Below are 22,751 nucleotides of genomic sequence, written 5' to 3' on the forward strand. Positions count from 1 at the left end.
ATAGCGCCCCCTAGCGTAGAAAAATAAAAACCAAGCCCGGCACGTTTGAGCTCGAGCAACAAAAATTGGCAGGCATGTGTAGCACCCCGAGACGCACAAAAAAGTCTATTGGGACCATGTAGCTAAAATGTACAGGAAGTGAGCTATGAATTTTTTTATGTCCAATTTTGGCCTATTTTGGCACATTCACTGTGGTCATGCTTTTTCCCCCTTTGCAAACATTTTTCATCCAATTGACTTCAAACTCGGCATTTATCATCTCAAGACCTGAGAGAACAACTGGGCAAAACATCTTGCCTTTTTGAAATACTATATGACGGGGGCGGGGCATCAAATATTGCCTTTAAAATTTCATTTGTCCAGAAAGAGCAAATGCTTAATAACTCCCATGTTCAAGCTCCAAAAAATCTCAAACTTCTCAGGCAACGTAATAGTCACGGCCTGAAAACATCTATATGATAAAATTCAGTTATACATATAGCGCCACCGAGTGGTTACAATAAATGTCATACTTTACGTTTTTAGCTACTGTGCTGAGCTTGTTGAAGGGATCCATTTGAAAATTGGTCAGAAAAGCCTTAAGATGTTGTTCATGCCCCACACCGAATATTGTAACTTTTCGCCAAAGGGCGTGGCCGCTACGGTGACGCAAAGTCTGAAGATTTTTCGTAAAAATAAAAGCTGCATTAACTTGACCGAGATGATCCTATCTTCTCAAAATTTCACACATTTGATGAGAGTCCAGCCCTAAAGACATCTACTGACTTATATTTCATCTAACTGATAGCGCCACCTAGTGGCAATTTTTTTTCTTACGAATTTTCTTCTACGTTTTTCTCCAAACACGTTAACTGGACCTACCTCATATTTGCTCAGATGAGGGTTTCGGCCTTCATGATGTCACAACACGAGGTTTGTGAGTTTTCGCGAATTGCTGTGGGTGTGGCTAAGCGCTGTTCGCCAAGAAAACAACGCCAGTTTTGAGGGTCTAAACATGCACAGAAACTCATGAAACTTGGCACACACATCTGGCCTGGTAAAATGAGCAATATTTTATTGTTGATTGTGCTATTTTTACAAAAATGACTCAATAGCGCCCCCTAGAAGTTTTTAACGAAGCAGCCCCGGTTGTACGTTTAAGCAAGAACGACGAATATTTTTAGGTGTATGAGGGAGCCCAAGACCTACAAAAAAGTCTCTTGGACCCATATGCTAAAATGAACAGGAAGTGAGCTACGAATTTTTGAATGTCCCATTTTTGACAATTTTTGCACATTCACAGGGGGCAGACTTTTGCCCACTTCTCCTACACGTTTCATCTGACTGAGTTAAGACTTGACCTGGACCATGTCAAGACCTGAGCCAACGACAGGGGGAAAAATCTTGACCTTTCGAAATACTATATGATGAAGGCGGGGCATCAAAATTTGTGTTTCGCACTGAAAAAGGATATGCTTAATAACTCCCCGGTACATGCTCCAAAAAATCCCAAACTTGACATGTATGTTTATCGTCAAGGCCTGAAGCTATCTCTATGACAACATTCAGTTATATATGCAGCGCCACCTAGCCCTTGAGGCATAAAAAAAAAATACCCCACATACGGTATTTTGTACAAAAAATGTAAACTCATTCTAAGTGTGATAACTAAGTCATTTATGAATATTCTTTTAATTTCCACCACTCAAAATGTTCACTGGCATCAGACTTATCCAAACATATATATATTTTTATTTATTTTTGATAGCCTCTGTGGACATTAAAAGCAATATCGTGAATGAAGGATATGCTTAATAACTCCACGGTACATGCTCCAAAAAAAATCCCACACTTGACATGTATGCTTATAATCAAGGCCTGAAGGTATCTCGATGACAACATTCAGTTATAAATACAGCGCCACCTAGCCGTTGAGGCTTATATAAAAAAATAAAAAAAATACCCCACATACGGTATTTTGTACAAAAAATGTACACTCATTCTAAGTGTGATAACTAAGTCATTTATGAATATTCTTTTAGTTTCCACCACTCAAATTGTTCACTGGCTTCACACCGATCCAAACGTATGTACGTTTCCATTTTGTTTTATTCATTTTTGATTGCCCCTTTGGACAATAAAAGTAAACATTGTGCAATGAGTACAACGAGCGATGATGTGTATATACACTTTTACAAAAAAATACCAAACAGAGCAACTCATTGCCTAAAAATAAATAAGGACGCTGATTTTTGCAGGTCTTAACAATCACCAAAATCCGTTGAGCTTGACAGACACTGGCAAAAAAAATATTCTACATGTAAATGTTTATTATGCCATTTTCAAAGAAATTTTGCTTCCAATATGCCAGTACCCCAACGTGCCAGTACCCCAACGTGCAAGTACCCCAACGTGCAAGGACCCCAACGTGGCCCGGGCTGCGAGGGCCCTTTATAGCTGCTCGCAGCTCTAGTTATTATTATTATTCTTTATTCTCCGCAAACAATCGCGATTTTGGGTACCTAAATATTCACGAAAACTCACCGAACTTTGCACACTCCTCAGGTCCGGCGAAAAATTTGATATTATGAAGTCGTTATAACAACGCGACTCTATAGCGCCCCCTAGCGTAGAAAAATAAAAACCAAGCCCGGCACGTTTGAGCTAGAGCAACGAAAATTGGCAGGCACGTGTAGCACCCCGAGACGCACAAAAAAGTCTATTGGGACCATGTAGCTAAAATGTACAGGAAGTGAGCTATGAATTTTTTAATGTCCAATTTTGGCCTATTTTGGCACATTCACTGTGGTCATACTTTTTCCCCCTATGCAAACATTATTCATCCAATTGACTTTAAACTTGGCATTTATCATCTCAAGACCTAAGAGAACAACTAGGCAAAAAATCTTGCCTTTTCGAAATACTATATGACGGGGGCGGGGCATCAAATATTGCCTTTAAAATTTCATTTGTCCAGAAAGAGCAAATGCTGAATAACTCCCATGTACAAGCTCCAAAAAATCTCAAACTTCTCAGGCAACGTAATAGTCACGGCCTGAAAACACCTATATGAAAAAATTCAGTTATACATATAGCGCCACCTAGTGGTTACAATAAATGTCATACTTTACGTTTTTAGCTACTGTGCTGAGCTCGTTGAAGGGATCCAGTTGAAAATTGGTCAGAAAAGCCTTAAGATGTTGATGATGCCCCACACCGAATATTGTAACTTTTCGCCAAAGGGAGTGGCCACTACGGTGACGCAAATTCTGAAGATTTTTCGTGACAATAAAAGCTGCATGAACTTGACCGAGATGATCCTATCTTCTCAAAATTTCACACATTTGATGAGAGTCCAGCCCTAAAGACATCTACGAACTTATATTTCATCTAACTGATAGCGCCACCTAGTGGCAATTTTTTTTCTTACGAATTTTCTTGTACATTTTTCTCCAAACACGTTAACTGGACCAACCTCATATTTGCTCAGATGGGGGTTTCGGCCTTCATGATGTCACAACACGAAGTTTGTGAGTTTTCGCGAATCGCTGTGGGCGTGGCTAAGCACTGTTCGCCAAGAAAACAACGCTAGTTTTGATGGTCTAAACATGCGCAGAAACTCATGAAACTTGGCACACACATCTGGCCGGGCAAAATGAGCAATATTTTATCATGTATTGTCCTATTTTTACAAAAATGACTCAATAGCGCCCCCTAGAAATTTTTAACGAAGCAGCCCCGATTGTACGTTTAAGCAAGATCTACGAAAATTTTTAGGTGTATGAGGGAGCCAAAGACCTACAAAAAAGTCTCTTGGACCCATGTGCTAAAATGAACAGGAAGTGAGCTACGAATTTTTGAATGTCCCATTTTTGACGATTTTTGCACATTTTCAGGAGGCATACTTTTGCCCACTTCTCCTACACGTTTCATCCGACTGAGTTAAGACTTGACCTGGACCATGTCAAGACCTGAGCCAACAACAGACGGAAAAATCTTGACTTTTGGAAATACTATATGATGAGGGCGGGGCATCAAAATTTGTGTTTCGCACTGAAAAAGGATATGCTTAATAACTTCCCGATACATGCTCCAAAAAATCCCAAACTTGACATGTATGTTTATCGTCAAGGCCTGAAGGTATCTCTATGACAACATTCAGTTATATATGCAGCGCCACCTAGCCCTTGAGGCATGAAAAAAAATACCCCACATACGGTATTTTGTACAAAAAATGTAAACTCATTCTAAGTGTGATAACGAAGTCATTTATGAATATTCTTTTAGTTTCCACCACTCAAAATGTTCACTGGCATCAGACTTATCCAAACATATATATTTTTATGTATTTTTGATAGCCTCTATGGACATTAAAAGCAATATCGTGAATGAAGGATATGCTTAATAACTCCACGGTACATGCTCCAAAAAAAATCCCACACTTGACATGTATGCTTATAATCAAGGCCTGAAGGTATCTCTATGACAACGTTCAGTTATAAATACAGCGCCACCTAGCCATTGAGGCTTATATAAAAAAAATTAAAAAAATACCCCACATACGGTATTTTGTACAAAAAATGTACACTCATTCTAAGTGTGATAACTAAGTCATTTATGAATATTCTTTTAGTTTCCACCACTCAAATTGTTCACTGGCTTCACACCGATCCAAACGTATGTACGTTTCCATTTTGTTTTATTCATTTTTGATTGCCCCTTTGGACAATAAAAGTAAACATTGTGCAATGAGTACAACGAGCGATGATGTGTATATACACGTTTACAAAAAAATACCAATCAGGGCAACTCATTGCCTAAAAATAAATAAGGACGCTGATTTTTGCAGGTCTTAACAATCACCAAAATCCGTTGAGCTTGACAGACACTGGCAAAAAAAATATTCTACATGTAAACGTTTATTATGCCATTTTCAAAGAAATTTTGCTTCCAATATGCCAGTACCCCAACGTGCCAGTACCCCAACGTGCAAGTACCCCAACGTGCAAGGACCCCAACGTGGCCCGGGCTGCGAGGGCCCTTTATAGCTGCTCGCAGCTCTAGTTATTCTTCTTCTTCTTCTTCTTCTTCTTTATTCTCCGCAAACAATCGCGATTTTGGGTACCTAAATATTCACGAAAACTCACCGAACTTTGCACACTCCTCAGGTCCGGCGAAAAATTTGATATTATGAAGTCGTTATAACAACGGGACTCTATAGCGCCCCCTAGCATAGAAAAATAAAAACCAAGCCCGGCACGTTTGAGCTAGAGCAACGTAAATTGGCAGGCACGTGTAGCACCCCGAGACGCACAAAAAAGTCTATTGGGACCATGTAGCTAAAATGTACAGGAAGTGAGATATGAATTTTTTAATGTCCAATTTTGGCCTATTTTGGCACATTCACTGTGGTCATGCTTTTTCCCCCTATGCAAACATTTTTCATCCCATTGACTTCAAACTTGGTATTTATCATCTCAAGACCTAAGAGAACAGCTGGGCAAAAAGTCTTGCCTTTTCGAAATACTATATGACGGGGGCGGGGCATCAAATATTGCCTTTAAAATTTCATTTGTCCAGAAAGAGCAAATGCTGAATAACTCCCATGTACAAGCTCCAAAAAATCTCAAACTTCTCAGGCAACGTAATAGTCACGGCCTGAAAACATCTATATGACAAAATTCAGTTATACATATAGCGCCACCTAGTGGTTACAATAAATGTCATACTTTACGTTTTTAGCTACTGTGCTGAGCTCGTTGAAGGGATCCAGTTGAAAATTGGTCAGAAAAGCCTTAAGATGTTGATGATGCCCCACACCGAATATTGTAACTTTTCGCCAAAGGGTGTGGCCGCTACGGTGACGCAAAGTCTGAAGATTTTTCGTGACAATAAAAGCTGCATTAACTTGACCGAGATGATCCTATCTTCTCAAAATTTCACACATTTGATGAGAGTCCAGCTCTAAAGACATCTACTAACTTACATTTCATCTAACTGATAGCGCCACCTAGTGGCAATTTTTTTTCTTACGAATTTTCTTCTACGTTTTTCTCCAAACACGTTAACTGGACCTCCCTCATATTTGCTCAGATGAGGGTTTCGGCCTTCATGATGTCACAACACGAAGTTTGTGAGTTTTCGCGAATTGCTGTGGGCGTGGCTAAGCGCTGTTCGCCAAGAAAACAACGCCAGTTTTAAGGGTCTAAACATGCACAGAAACTCCTGAAACTTGGCACACACATCTGGCCTGGTAAAATGAGCAATATTTTATTGTTGATTGTGCTATTTTTACAAAAATGACTCAATAGCGCCCCCTCGAAATTTTTAACGAAGCAGCCCCGGTTGTACGTTTAAGCAAGAACGACGAATATTTTCAGGTGTATGAGGGAGCCCAAGACCTACAAAAAAGTCTCTTGGACCCATATGCTAAAATGAACAGGAAGTGAGCTACGAATTTTTGAATGTCCCATTTTTGACGATTTTTGCACATTCACAGGGGGCAGACTTTTGCCCACCTCTCCTACACGTTTCATCCGACTGAGTTAAGACTTGGCCTGGACCATGTCAAGACCTGAGCCAACGACAGGGGGAAAAATTTTGACTTTTCGAAATACTATATGATGAGGGCGGGGCATCAAAATTTGTGTTTCGCAATGAAAAAGGATATGCTTGATAACTCCCCGGTACATGCTCCAAAAAATCCCAAACTTGACATGTATGTTTATCGTCAAGGCCTGAAGTTATCTCTATGACAACATTCAGTTATATATGCAGCGCCACCTAGCCCTTGAGGCATGAAAAAAAAATACCCCACATACGGTATTTTGTACAAAAAATGTAAACTCATTCTAAGTGTGATAACGAAGTCATTTATGAATATTCTTTTAGTTTCCACCACTCAAAATGTTCACTGGCATCAGACTTATCCAAACACATATATATTTTTATTTATTTTTGATAGCCTCTATGGACATTAAAAGCAATATCGTGAATGAAGGATATGCTTAATAACTCCACGGTACATGCTCCAAAAAAAATCCCACACTTGACATGTATGCTTATAATCAAGGCCTGAAGGTATCTCTATGACAACATTCAGTTATAAATACAGCGCCACCTAGCCGTTGAGGCTTATATAAAAAAAAACAAAAAAAAACACATACGGTATTTTGTACAAAAAATGTAAACTCATTCTAAGTGTGATAACTAAGTCATTTATGAATATTCTTTTAGTTTCCACCACTCAAATTGTTCACTGGCTTCACACCGATCCAAACGTATGTACGTTTCCATTTTGTTTTATTCATTTTTGATTGCCCCTTTGGACAATAAAAGTAACATTGTGCAATGAGTACAACGAGCGATGATGTATATATACACTTTTACAAAAAATACCAATCAGGGCAACTCATTGCCTAAAAATAAATAAGGACGCAGATTTTTGCAGGTCTTAACAATCACCAAAACCCGTTGAGCTTGACACACACTGGCAAATAAAATATTCTACATGTAAACGTTTATTATGCCATTTTGAAAGAAATTTTGCTTCCAATATGCCAGTACCCCAACGTGCCAGTACCCCAACGTGCAAGGACCACAACGTGGCCCGGGCTGCGAGGGCCCTTTATAGCTGCTCGCAGCTCTAGTTATTATTATTATTATTAGGGCCCGAGCAGCGACCGCTGCGAGGTCCCTATTGTTTTTGTAAAAATTATTATTATTATTATTATTATTATTATTATTATTATTATTATTATTATTATTATTCTTCTTCTTCTTCTTCTTTATTCTCCGCAAACAATCGCGATTTTGGGTACCTAAATATTCACGAAAACTCACCAAACTTTGCACACTCCTCAGGTCCGGCGAAAAATTTGATATTATGAAGTCGTTATAACAACGCGACTCTATAGCGCCCCCTAGCGTAGAAAAATAAAAACCAAGCCCGACACGTTTGAGCTAGAGCAACGAAAATTGGCAGGCACGTGTAGCACCCCGAGACGCACAAAAAAGTCTATTGGGACCATGTAGCTAAAATGTAGAGGAAGTGAGCTATGAATTTTTTAATGTCCAATTTTGGCCTATTTTGGCACATTCACTGTGGTCATGCTTTTTCCCCCTTTGCAAACATTTTTCATCCAATTGACTTCAAACTTGGCATTTATCATCTCAAGACCTAAGAGAACAGCTGGGCAAAACATCTTGCCTTTTCGAAATACTATACGACGGGGGCGGAGCATCAAATATTGCCTTTAAAATTTCATTTGTCCAGAAAGAGCAAATGCTTAATAACTCCCATGTTCAAGCTCCAAAAAATCTCAAACTTCTCAGGCAACGTAATAGTCACAGCCTGAAAACATCTATATGACAAAATTCAGTTATACATATAGCGCCACCTAGTGGTTACAATAAATGTCATACTTTACGTTTTTAGCTACTGTGCTGAGCTTGTTGAAGGGATCCATTTGAAAATTGGTCAGAAAAGCCTTAAGATGTTGATCATGCCCCACACCGAATATTGTAACTTTTCGTCAAAGGGCGTGGCCGCTACGGTGACGCAAAATCTGAAGATTTTTCGTGAAAATAAAAGCTGCATTAACTTGACCGAGATGATCCTATCTTCTCAAAATTTCACACATTTGATGAGAGTCCAGCTCTAAAGACATCTACTAACTTACATTTCATCTAACTGATATCGCCACCTAGTGGCAATTTTTTTTCTTACGAATTTTCTTCTACGTTTTTCTCCAAACACGTTAACTGGACCTACCTCATATTTGCTCAGAGGAGGGTTTCGGCCTTCATGATGTCACAACACGAAGTTTGTGAGTTTTCGCGAATTGCTGTAGGCGTGGCTAAGCGCTGTTCGCCAAGAAAACAACGCCAGTTTTGAGGGTCTAAACATGCACAGAAACTCCTGAAACTTGGCACACACATCTGGCCTGGTAAAATGAGCAATATTTTATTGTTGATTGTGCTATTTTTACAAAAATGACTCAATAGCGCCCCCTCGAAATTTTTAACGAAGCAGCCCCGGTTGTACGTTTAAGCAAGAACGCCGAATATTTTTAAGTGTATGAGGGAGCCCAAGACCTACAAAAAAGTCTCTTGTACCCATATGCTAAAATGAACAGGAAGTGAGCTACGAATTTTTGAATGTCGCATTTTTGACGATTTTTGCACATTCACAGGGGGCAGACTTTTGCCCACTTCTCCTACACGTTTCATCCGACTGAGTTAAGACTTGGCCTGGACCATGTCAAGACCTGAGCCAACGACAGGGGGAAAAATTTTGACTTTTCGAAATACTATATGATGAGGGCGGGGCATCAAAATTTGTGTTTCACAATGAAAAAGGATATGCTTGATAACTCCCCGGTACATGCTCCAAAAAATCCCAAACTTGACATGTATGTTTATCGTCAAGGCCTGAAGTTATCTCTATGACAACATTCAGTTATATATGCAGCGCCACCTAGCCCTTGAGGCATGAAAAAAAAATACCCCACATACGGTATTTTGTACAAAAAATGTACACTCATTCTAAGTGTGATAACTAAGTCATTTATGAATATTTTTTTAGTTTCCACCACTCAAAATGTTCACTGGCATCAGACTTATCCAAACATATATATATTTTTATTTATTTTTGATAGCCTCTATGGACATTAAAAGCAATATCGTGAATGAAGGATATGCTTAATAACTCCACGGTACATGCTCCAAAAAAAAATCCCACACTTGACATGTATGCTTATAATCAAGGCCTGAAGGTATCTCTATGACAACATTCAGTTATAAATACAGCGCCACCTAGCCCTTGAGGCTTATATAAAAAAAAAAAAAAAATACCCCACATACGGTATTTTGTACAAAAAATGTACACTCATTCTAAGTGTGATAACTAAGTCATTTATGAATATTCTTTTAGTTTCCACCACTCAAATTGTTCACTGGCTTCACACCGATCCAAACGTATGTACGTTTCCATTTTGTTTTATTCATTTTTGATTGCCCCTTTGGACAATAAAAGTAACATTGTGCAATGAGTACAACGAGCGATGATGTGTATATACACTTTTACAAAAAAATACCAATCAGGGCAACTCATTGCCTAAAAATAAAAAAGGACGCTGATTTTTGCAGGTCTTAACAATCACCAAAACCCGTTGAGCTTGACACACACACTGGCAAAAAAATATTCTACATGTAAACGTTTATTATGCCATTTTCAAAGAAATTTTGCTTCCAATATGCCAGTACCCCAACGTGCCAGTACCCCAACGTGCAAGTACCCCAACGTGCAAGGACCCCAACGTGGCCCGGGCTGCGAGGGCCCTTTATAGCTGCTCGCAGCTCTAGTTATTATTATTCTTTATTCTCCGCAAACAATCGCGATTTTGGGTACCTAAATATTCACGAAAACTCACCGAACTTTGCACACTCCTCAGGTCCGGCGAAAAATTTGATATTATGAAGTCGTTATAACAACGCGACTCTATAGCGCCCCCTAGCGTAGAAAAATAAAAACCAAGCCCGGCACGTTTGAGCTAGAGCAACGAAAATTGGCAGGCACGTGTAGCACCCCGAGACGCACAAAAAAGTCTATTGGGACCATGTAGCTAAAATGTACAGGAAGTGAGCTATGAATTTTTTAATGTCCAATTTTGGCCTATTTTGGCACATTCACTGTGGTCATGCTTTTTCCCCCTTTGCAAACATTTTTCATCCAATTGACTTCAAACTTGGCATTTATCATCTCAAGACCTGAGAGAACAGCTGGGCAAAACATCTTGCCTTTTCGAAATACTATATGACGGGGGCGGGGCATCAAATATTGCCTTTAAAATTTCATTTGTCCAGAAAGAGCAAATACTTAATAACTCCCATGTTCAAGCTCCAAAAAATCTCAAACTTCTCAGGCAACGTAATAGTCACGGCCTGAAAACATCTAGATGATAAAATTCAGTTATACATATAGCGCCACCTAGTGGTAACAATAAATGTCATACTTTACGGTTTTAGCTACTGTGCTGAGCTCGTTGAAGGGATCCAGTTGAAAATTGGTCAGAAAAGCCTTAAGATGTTGATGATGCCCCACACCGAATATTGTAACTTTTGGCCAAAGGGCGTGGCCGCTGCGGTGCCGCAAAGTCTGAAGATTTTTCGTGAGAATAAAAGCTGCATTAACTTGAGAGAGATGATCCTATCTTCTCAAAATTTCACACATTTGATGAGAGTCCAGCCCTAAAGACACCTACGAACTTCTATTTCATCTTACTGATAGCGCCACCTAGTGGCAATTTTTTTTCTTACGAATTTTCTTCTACGTTTTTCTCCAAACACGTTAACTGGACCTACCTCATATTTGCTCAGATTAGGGTTCCGGCCTTCATGATGTCACAACACGAAGTGTGTGAGTTTTCGCGAATCGCTGTGGGCGTGGCTAAGCGCTGTTCGCCAAGAAAACAACGCCAGTTTTGAGGGTCTAAACATGCACAGAAACTCATGAAACTTGGCACACATATCTGACCTGGTAAAATGAGCAATATTTTATTGTTGATTGTGCTATTTTTACAGAAATGACTCAACAGCGCCCCCTAGAAATTTTTAACGAAGCAGCCCCGCTTGTACGTTTAAGCAAGAACGACGAATATTTTTAGGTGTATGAGGGAGCCCAAGACTTACAAAAAAGTCTCTTGGACCCATGTGCTAAAATGAACAGGAAGTGAGCTACGAATTTTTGAATGCCCCATTTTTGACGATTTTTGCACATTTACAGGGGGCATACTTTTGCCCACTTCTCCTACACGTTTCATCCGACTGAGTTAAGACTTGACCTGGACCATGTCAAGACCTGAGCCAACGACAGGGGGAAAAATTTTGACTTTTCGAAATACTATATGATGAGGGCGGGGCATCAAAATTTGTGTTTCGCACTGAAAAAGGATATGCTTAATAACTCCCCAGTACATGCTCCAAAAAATCCCAAACTTGACATGTATGCTTATAGTCAGGGCCTGAAGCTATCTCTATGACAACATTCAGTTATATATGCAGCGCCACCTAGCCCTTGAGGCATGAAAAAAAAAATACCCCACTTACGGTGTTTTTACAAAAATTGTAAACTCATTCTCAGTGTGATAACTAAGTCATTTATGAATATTCTTTTACTTTCCACCACTCAAAATTTTCACTGGCATCAGACCTATCCAAACATACATACATTTTATTTAGTTTTATTTATTTTTGATAGCCTTTATGGACGTTAAAAGCAGTATCGTGAATGAAGGACATGCTTAATAACTCCCCGGTACATGCTTCAAAAAATCCCAAACTTGACATGTATATTTATAGTCAAGGCCTGAAGGTATCTCTATGACAAAATTCAGTTATAAATACTGCGCCACCTAGTCCTTGAGGCGTAAAAAAACCCCAACAACCCCACTTACGGTATTTTGAACAAAATTTGTGAACTTGTGCTATAACTAAGTCATTTATGAATATTCTTTTACTTTCCACTACTCAAGATGTTCACTGGTATCAGACCGATCCAAACATATGTACTTTTTTTTAAATTTTGTTTCATTTTTTTTTTATCCGCCTCTATGGACAATAAAAGCAATGATTGTGCAATGAGTTTGAGCGATGATGGGTATATATACTTTTGCAAAAAAAAAAGTCAGGTCAACTCAGTCCCTAAAAATAAAAAAGGAAGCTGTTTTGTGCAGATCTTAACAATAACCAAAACCCATTGAGCTTGACACACACATCACACCTGGCAGAAAAAAATTCACATGTAAAGGTTTATCATGGCATGTTCAAAGAAATTTTGCTCCTAATATGCCAGTACCCCAATGTGCGAGTACCCCAACGTGCAAGTACCCCAACGTGGCCCGGGCTGCGAGGGCCTTTTATAGCTGCTTGCAGCTCTAGTTTTTTTTTTTTTTTTTGTGTTGGTGTACTGTGAGGTTTTTCTTCACTTATAAGTGCCTTAGCTGCACAGGTTTAAAAGAGCTTTTCCTGGTTGATTTTTATGTATTTTTTTATAATTTTACTCTGATTTGTAATTGACCGTTTTAATTACTGTGTGCTTCCATTGCTTTTATTGTTGACAGTACTGTGCACGTTGAGATTTATTTTATAAATGTAAAGTGGGCTATAAATAAAATCTATTATTATTAGTAGTAGTAAAACACTCGCTCAAACACTGATCTTTGAATTATTCTCAGGTCAAACTATAATTATACTATTCAATTGTAAGATTAAGTTATTAAATAAGTTTTAGTTGATGAACATAAGACAGGGATGTGTCATAAGTCATATCGAATATGGATAGAGTAAAATTTCGTGTCTGTGTACATGATGTGTGAATGAGCTCAGCTGATTCTCCTCTGATGCACCTCATCTCTTCATTCACGTTCTCTAAACACCACCACAATGGATTTCAAATGAAACGGACAAGATGCGCTTTAGTTGCAGACGTTCCACTGTTATTTTGAGGGGGATTTACCTGTCTACAAGTTTTACAAGACTTAAGTAGTGCTATGCTAACATCGAATATCATCGCGTTAAACCAAGATCCCGTTTGAAACAAAACACACAACGATTTCCAGCGAGTTGTAATTCCGACGTTCGTTTTATGAAACAAATCTTGCTATGTAGACACTTTTGCGAGTCAACACAAACACTGCTGTTAGCTCCATACAGTTCAACAGCAAGTAAATAGACTCACCAGTACTTGGATGTTTCATTTTTTTCACTTTTCTGTCCCGATTCCACGCCACCCCACGCATTTTCGTTCCAAGTCCATTGCTGATATTTCAAACGCCCCGCCGAAACGCTACACAACAACATGGTGTGTTGTAGCATGCTAGCTGATAGCTGTTCCGACGCTGTACCCGCCCCGCTGCAATATGATTGGCTACAGCCTCCTGGATGGATATGACGCATTGCCATGACGCGCCCCGTAAACCATGGACGCGCTCCGTAACCATCGACGCCGCCATATTGGATTAGCGCTCATGAAGGGGTATAAAATAAATAAATAAATACATTTAAAAAAAAAAATAAAAAAAAGGCGTGTGAAAGAGACCGAACGGAACACAGACGGGCCGAACCGAAACTGTTTAACGGCTTTAATGGTTTTCTCAAAAACCGTCCCAGGCCTCCCAGTTCTGAGGTCTCGGGTTCGAGTCCAGGCTCCGGCCTTCCTGGGTGGAGTTTGCATGTTCTCCCCGTGCCTGCGCGGGTCTTCTCCGGGTACTCCGGTCTCCTCCCACATTCCAAAGACATGCAGGTCAATTGGATGCTCCGAATTGTCCCTAGATGTGCTTGTGTGTGTGGATGGTTGTGCGTCTCTGTGTGCCCTGCGATTGGCTGGCAACCAGTTCAGGGTGTACCTCGCCTACTGCCCAGAGCCAGCTGAGATAGGCTCCAGCACCCCCCGCGACCCTTGTGAGGAATAAGTGGTCAAAAAAATGTGTGTGTATATATATATATATATATATATATATATATATATATATATATATATATATATATATATATATATATATATAACCTGTTTCACACTGTATACAATAAATAGAATTAGACCAGGTAAGCCTTTGTTAATGTTAAACTGTGCTGTTTTTTTTTTCTTTTTGTTTTTTTTTTGCTGGCAGTTAGACGAAACTTCTTCACTCCACAGCCTCTGACCCTAAACAAGCATAAGCTCCAAACTATGTCAAATTGGCAGTAGATGTGCACCAGGTTAGGATAATAAATAGATATAAACACAATATCACTGGCATTTTGTGGTTTGGCTCGTGTATAGAAACATCAAAGGCCACTTAGTTTTGTCAATATCTGACATAATGTCTTGTGTGCTTCATGACATCTGCAGTGTGTTAAGTTGTTAGGAATTTGTTGGGCTGGCGTTTTCCTCTTATGTTGCTATTTCTGGCGCTTCGTAATTCAAACAGCATGCTTTCGAGACCATCAGCGAAAGACTGCAAGGATCAGTGAAACAATTCTCTGCTTGCCAACATTTCAGGGAAACTATTATTTAATCCAGACAGGCATTTTGTAATGATCAGCCATGAGACTGTTGTTGTCACTATTGGACCAACTAACACAAAAACTGACAAAACTGACAAATACCATCCTGGCAAATCTACACACTAATGAAATCAACTTTAAAACATGTGATTATGTTGAACACAAGACATTTGATCCAGAAAATAGCCTTGACCCAGATAACTTATTTTTTTTTTGTAGTCACAATCATGACCTTGTTTGTGAGTGCTATACCAACGAGCAATTTAATGTAAACAGCCCTCATATATATTAGGGATTTAACGATAATGGCAATATTGTGATATCGTGATATTAAAACTGCCACAATATCGTCATCATCATGGCCACGATATTTAAAAGCTACACATCTGTTAAAAATGTCAGGTTCATTTCCATTTGTGCAATTCTAGCACCATCTGGTGGCTAGTTTTTGAGTGCAATTTAATTTTCATTGGGGATGTTTTGGCCCTTCTATGTTTAAAATCACTAATTGTCAGATGAAGGGGATTGTGATATGCTTGTGAAGCGAGTCAATATGTGGAGGAACTCAATGTGTGCTTGCATTAGGTGAGTAAGTGCCACAATATTAAACGTTATTAGAGATTGGAAGTTGTTTATATGTATTGCTGTTATGTACAAAAGCACGATATTGTGCTTTTTTTTTTTTTTAGTATGAGCTAATTTTTTTTACAATATTGTGACCTTTTTTAAATATCGCCAAACTCCCCACAATATCGTGATAATTATCGTATCGCGAGCTTCAGATCGTGATAATACTGTATCGTGATATTTGGATATCGTTACATCCCTAATATATATACAGATGATATTTCAATATTTAATTTATTAAATCCAAAAAAACAGACTTTAACAACATAATACATGGTAATTGCCTATTTCTTGTTATAACAAAACCTAGTAGAACAACAACAAATACAGGCACATTAATAGATAATATATTTAGATGCAAAATTGAAAAAAAAATTCATAGTAGAGTCCTAATAAATATTAGTGATCACCTGCCTGTCTTTGCAGCTTTCCGAGATGATATTGGAAAAAGGTGACGCATACAGCTTCTACATCAGAAATAAGAATAAGAACCCACCATGCCATTGCTGCCTTAAAGATGGATCTGTAAAAACAAAACTGGTCTGAGGTCTACTCAAATGAAGACCCGAATTTAAAATATGAAGCTGTCTTATCAATTATAGTTACATTATATGACAAACATTGTCCATTTAAAACAGTGACTAGGAAAAGTCGAGGCTTGAATAAGTCATGGATGACACCAGGGATTGAAAATGCATGTAAAAAGAAAAATTTGTTTTACAAATGTTTTTTATTATTAAGAACTAAAGATGTCGAACTCAACTATAAGTACAAAAATAAACTGGTAAATATTATAAGAACATCCATCCATCCATCCATCCATCCATCCATCCATCCATCCATCCATCCATCCATCCATCCATCCATCCATCCATCTTCCTCCACTTATCCGGGGTTGGGTTGCGGGGCAGCAGCTTCAGGAGGGAAACCCAGACTTCCCTCTACCCAGCCACTTCAACCAGCTCCTCCGGCAGGATCCCAAGGCGTTCCCAGGCTAGCCGAGAGACATAGTCTTTCCAGCGTGTCCTGGGTCGTCCCCGGGGCCTCCCGCCGGTGGCACATGCCTGGAACACCTCCCCAGGGAGGCGTCCGGGAGGCATCCGAACCAGATGCCCGAGCCACCTCAGCTGGCTCCTCTCAATGCGGAGGAGCAGCGGCTCTACTCTGACTCCCTCCTGGATGACCGAGCTTCTCACCCTATCTTTAAGGGAGAGCCCAGACACCCTGCGGAGGAAACTCATTTCGGCCGCTTGTATCCGGGATCTCGTTCTTTCGGTCACGCCCCACAGCTCGTGACCATAGGTGAGGGTTGGAACGTAGATCGACCGGTAAATCGAGAGCTTTGCCTTTTGGCTGAGCTCTTTCTTCACCACGACGGACCGATACAGAGTCCGCATCACTGCAGACGCTGCACCAATCTGCCTGTCAATCTCCCGCTCCATCCTGCCCTCACTCGTGAACAAGACCCCAAGATACTTGAACTCACTTGAGGCAGGATCTCATCCCCGACCTGAAGACGACACTCCACCCTCTTCCGACTGAGGACCATGGTCTCGGATTTGGAGGTGCTGATCCTCATCCCAACCGCTTCATGCTGCGAACCGCTCCAGTGAAAGTTGGAGGCCCCGGCTTGATGAAGCCATCAGCACCACATAATCTGCAAAGAGCAGAAATGCAATGCTGAGGCCACCAAACCGGAACCCCTCAACACCTCGGCTGCGCCTAGAAATTCTGTCCATAAAAGTTATGAACAGAATCGGTGACAAAGGGCGACCTTGGCGGAGTCCAACCCTCACCGGAAACGAATCCGAATTACTCCCGGCAATGCGGACCAGACTCTGGCAACGGTCGTACAGGGACCTAACAGCCCGTATCAGGGGGTTTGGTACCCCGTACTCTCGAAGCACCCCCCGCAGGACTCCCCGAGGGACACGGTTGAACGCCTTCTCCAAATCCACAAAACACATGTGGACTCGTTGAGCGAACTCCCACGCACCCTCGAGGATCCTGCTGAGGGTGTAGAGCTGGTCCACTGTTCCACGGCCAGGACGAAAACCACACTGCACCTCCTGAATCCGAGATTCGACCTCCGGACGGACCCTCCTCTCCAGCACCCCTGAATAGACCTTACCAGGGAGGCTGAGGAGTGTGATCCCTCTGTAGTTGGAACACACCCTCCAGTCCTCCTTCTTAAAAAGGGGGACCACCACCCCGGTCTGCCAATCCAGAGGCACTGTCCCCGATGTCCACGCGATGTTGTAGAGGCGTGTCAACCACAACAGCCCCCCAACATCCAGAGTCTTTAGGAACTCCAGGCGGATCTCATCCACCCCAGGGGCCCTGCCACCGAGGAGCTTTCCAACAACCTCAGTGACTTCGTCCCCAGAGATAGGAGAGCCCACTTCAGAGTCCCCAGACCCTGCTTTCTCAAAGGAAGACATGGAATTGAGGAGGTCTTCGAAGTATTCCCCCACCGATTCACGACGTCCCTAGTCGAGGTCAGCAGCACCTCATCGCCACTATACACAGTGTTCATGGTGCACTGCTTTCCTCTCCTGAGACGTTGGATGGTGGACCAGAATTTCCTCGAAGCCGTCCGGAAGTCGTTTTCCATGGCCTCACCGAACTCCTCCCATGCCCGAGTTTTTGCCTCAGCAACCGCCGAAGCCGCATTTCGCTTGGCCAGTGGGTACCTGTCAGCTGCCTCCAGAGTCCCATAGGCCAAAAAGGCCCGATAGGACTCCTTCTTCAGCTTGACGGCATCCATTACCGCTGGTGTCCACCAGCGGGTTCGTGGATTGCCGCCGCGACAGGCACCGACCACCTTACGGCCATAGCTCCAATCTGTCCGCCAAGGTCTCCGCCTTTGGCTGCCACCCAGCCTGATCTGCACCCGACCCCTTTGGCCCCTCCCACCGGTGGTGAGCCTGTGGGAAGGGGGACCCACGTTGCCTTTTCGGGCTGTGCCCGGCCACCAGGCGCTCGTCAACGAGCCCCACCTCCAGGCCTGGCTCCAGAGGGGTGCCCCGGTGACCCGTGTCCGGGCAAGGGAAACGTGCTTCCATTTATTTCACTCATCATAACCCGGGATTTACACCGGATGCGGTTGCGGTGCGGTTGCGGTGCGTTCCAGCGACGCAAGCAATTAGATTACATTCATTCGAATGGTGCAGTTTACACCGCTTGCGTGTGCGTTGCGTGTCGACTGCGTCTCAGCTGCGGCGTGCCGCAGCCCTTCCGCAAGGATAGACCTATTTTCTATTTTTGCCCGACGCCGCAGCGGTAGGCCTCCGGCAAATGGCAAGCTAGCACAAAACACATCGAGCGGGACAGGAAGACCGACGCAGTTTCACAATAAATTTCCGGTTACCTTTCAAGATAAAACACTCGCCAGCTCCTATTTCGCAAGCATGCTAGCAAAACGTGATGTGGGCGTAGACGGGCCTGGAGTTAACGTGCGAGGTGCTCATTCACGGTTTAGACACCAGCGAACATGGACGAGGAGAGGTTCATATTGGAGGAAGAAAGCCACAAAATAATAAAAGTACACCTCTCTTTCTGCTTCTCTGTTGAGCACAGACTTTCTGTGTGTTTGTCGTTATTTTTAATGCCACATGATCGCGCGCGGTCACACGAGACACGGCGGGAAGTGGTCGGCGACGGAGCTGCCGGACCGCAGCTCTGCGGTGTGGATTGGCCAAAAAAGTGACGCGTCCGGAGCACGCAGTCAAGACGCACCGCACACGCAACCGGTGTAAACCCGGGGTAAGGGGTCTTCTGAGCCGTGCTTAGTCTGGCCCCTCACCCAGGACCTTTTTGCCATGGGTGACCCTGCCAAGTGCATAAAGCCCCAGACAACATAGCTCCTTGGATCATTGGGACACGCGAACCCCTCCACCACGTTACGGTGCCGGCTCACGGAGGGGATTATAAGAACAAGCGAAAGATAATATTACCATAGACTACTAGAACAGAACAAGAGCAATTACAGGGAACATAGAGAATGTTAAACAATATAATAAATCACGGTTTTCAAGAAATAAATCATCCAGAGTATTTTATAAACGATACAAGTATCGTTATTGATAAAATAACTAATATTATTAATGAATTCAATGATTATTTTATTAATGCTGGTAGTAAATTAGCAAAAGAAATTCCTGAACCAGAAAATAGATATTAAATAAACATATTAAGAACAATTCCTCTACCATGTTCCTTAGTGCAGTAAATGATACTGAAATATTAAATGTTAAATCATTCAAAAAAAAAAAAAAAAATCTACAGACTGCTTTAATATTGATATGGCGCTAATAAAAAGTATATTATATTATATTGTACAATATATAGTGCAACCTTTTACCTATAAAACTATTTTTACATAGACTCGACAATTTTATTGAGAAACATAATATACTAACAAAGTCAAAATGGTTTTATAGAAAAGAGATCCACGTCTATGGCAGCAATGGAGCTTGTGGAAGAAATTGCTACAAGTATAGATAACAAAGAATTTACAGTTTGGATTTTTCATCCATCCATCCATTTTCTTAACCGCTTATTCCTCACAAGGGTCGCGGAGTTTGGATTTTTATAGATTTAAAAAAAAAAAACATAACATTGATGCGATAGATCGTAACATATTAATTGAAAACATGGAAAGATATGGCATAAAAGGTCTGTCATATAGATGGATTAAGAGCTACCTAGATGATAGAAACCAGTATGTGTATTTTAATAACTTCAAATCAACGGAAGATTACCAATGGGGTCCCCCAAGGGTCTGAGCTTGGCCCTAAATTATTTATATTATAATTTAATGGCATGTGCTGTATATACAAAAATTTGAAAAAAGTTCTATTTGTTGACGAACTTTATATTGCTCTGGAGAAAATCTGGGGTAAAAAAAATTTATCTGGAGCGGCTTCTGAGTATTGTGGAAAAAGAGCTAAAATATATTAAAAAACTGGTTTGACACAAACAAATTATTATTGAATTTAGATAAAACAAAGTTTATAATCTTTGGGAATAGACTAATTAGACATCCAGTCAGAATGAGTAAATGAAATCTAATTTCTTGGTGTTATATGCACAAATGACATCCGCATTCGCCGGATAAGCGCACCCAACCTTCGGGTGCGGAGAGACTTCAGAGGAATGGACTGGCAATGTGATGTAAAACTCTAATCCTAAATCCTGAACCCACTCAAAAAGAATAGCCGCTATGTCTATCAGAATTTTAAAACTACGAAATAAATCTCCCAGAGCTGTAAATTGGACGGCTTGAGGCTGCTCTGGTAATGACGTAATTGCTTAAAATGATTACTACACGGAAATACAAGCCACTTTGTATTACCATGAAAATAAATAAAAAATAAAAATAAATAAATACATAAATAAATAAACTAAACATATCAACTTGGAGGGGCTGATCCGGCTCCTTCTCTCATCTGACTTTAACCAATTAAAATGTCTCCAAATGTTACTGCGTTTTCGGCTCATCTTGTACAAACCTCGTTTGTGTGTTGTCCTTTCCTCTCCGGTTTTCTCCTCCTCCTGTCTCTCTCTGTCTGCGGCTGCGCGTAATGTGCAATGTGCTCCGTGTGCAGTACCACCTCCCCCACCCCCTAATACCCTCCCCCCCTCCCTCCCTCTCTGAGCACGGCAGCTGAGACACTGCAAAACCTCGCTTCAGACACGTGAAAAAGTGAGAGCGACATAGGTAGAGAGAGAGAGAGGGAGAGAGAGAGAGAGAGAGAGAGAGAGAGAGAGAGAGAGAGAGAGAGAGAGAGAGAGAGAGAGAGAAAGTGAAAATGACGGAGCCGGCTCTCGTTCACTTCAAGAAGTACTACCGGCTCTTCGTACCGGCTCATTCGCAACCGACACATCACATCACATGATAGAATAAGAAGAAAGACTAGCCAATTATTGCACTTCTTCCTACTCCTTTTGAACATGTAATTTATGACACTGCTGAATTATTTTCTTTCTTCAAATTTTTATTTTAACTTCATTTTAACTTCAACTTATATTTTGTAATGTGTTAATATGTTCAATAAACCAACCAACCAACCAACAATTCTTCTCTGGTCTGTAGCCTCCTCTTCGGTCACGTCTCTTCGTCGATGTCGTCAATATTTTGAAGCAGATGTAATGCCTCTGCTGTTTATTTTTTTCATGTCAGCCCATGGTGACATGCTGAAACGTGCTTGCTATGGAAATTTGACAGCGTTGCCAGAGGTGCAAGAATAATGAATCATAAATATTGTCATGTTTTTTTTTCCTACAGTGTTTTTATTTTAATAATTTCCAAGACATTCAATACAATTCTACCGGGAATCAAACCCGCTACAAATAAACAAACATGCTCCTCTTACAACAATTGGCTCCAGTTCAACTAATTGAGTAACTTTCCACCACTTTTGTTGAACGTAAGCGTTATTCAGGAAGGATTTTGTGGAAGTTAGCAACGGAGCGATGTCGTACACGTCTGTCTACAGCAGCCATAACCGGAAGTCTATTGTCATGTTTTTAATACAATAAAATGGCAGCATGGGAATAATATACATACAGGCACTGAGGATGTAACAATATCGGAATACCACAATACGATATTATCACGATATGAAGGTCACAATACGATAATTATCACGATATTGTGGGGGCGATGGCGATATTTAAAAAATATCACAATATTGTAAAAAAGAAAGCTCATACTAAAAAAAAAAAAAGCTATTATGCTTTTGTATATAACAGCAATGCCTTTAAACCACCTACAATCTCTAATAACAATATTGAGGCACTTACTTACTAATGCAAGCACACCTTGATCACTTCACAAGCAAATTAGGTTCCCCTTCATCTGACAATTAGTATAGATTTTAAACACAAAAGGCCAAAACATCCCTAATGAAAATTAAATTGCACTAATAAACTAGCCACTAGAGGGTGCTATAACTTCACAAATGGAAATTAACCTGACTTTTTTAACAGATGTGTTCCTTTTAAATATTGTGAACATGACGACGACGATATTGTGGCAGTTTTAATATCGCGATATCACGATATTACCCTTATCGTGATATCTCTAATAGGCACAT

At 40.8% G+C, this 22,751-nt stretch overlaps 1 protein-coding gene across 5 annotated transcripts in view; it reads left to right on the forward strand.

The window, feature by feature from the left end:
• Positions 1-22,751, forward strand: part of arnt2 (aryl-hydrocarbon receptor nuclear translocator 2) — a 485,407-nt gene that overhangs the window by 259,134 nt on the left and 203,522 nt on the right. The gene's annotated exons all lie outside the window — the stretch shown is intronic.

Source organism: Festucalex cinctus, chromosome 4, assembly GCF_051991245.1.
Source record: "Festucalex cinctus isolate MCC-2025b chromosome 4, RoL_Fcin_1.0, whole genome shotgun sequence".
In the NCBI taxonomy this organism is placed as follows: Eukaryota; Metazoa; Chordata; class Actinopteri; order Syngnathiformes; family Syngnathidae; genus Festucalex; species Festucalex cinctus.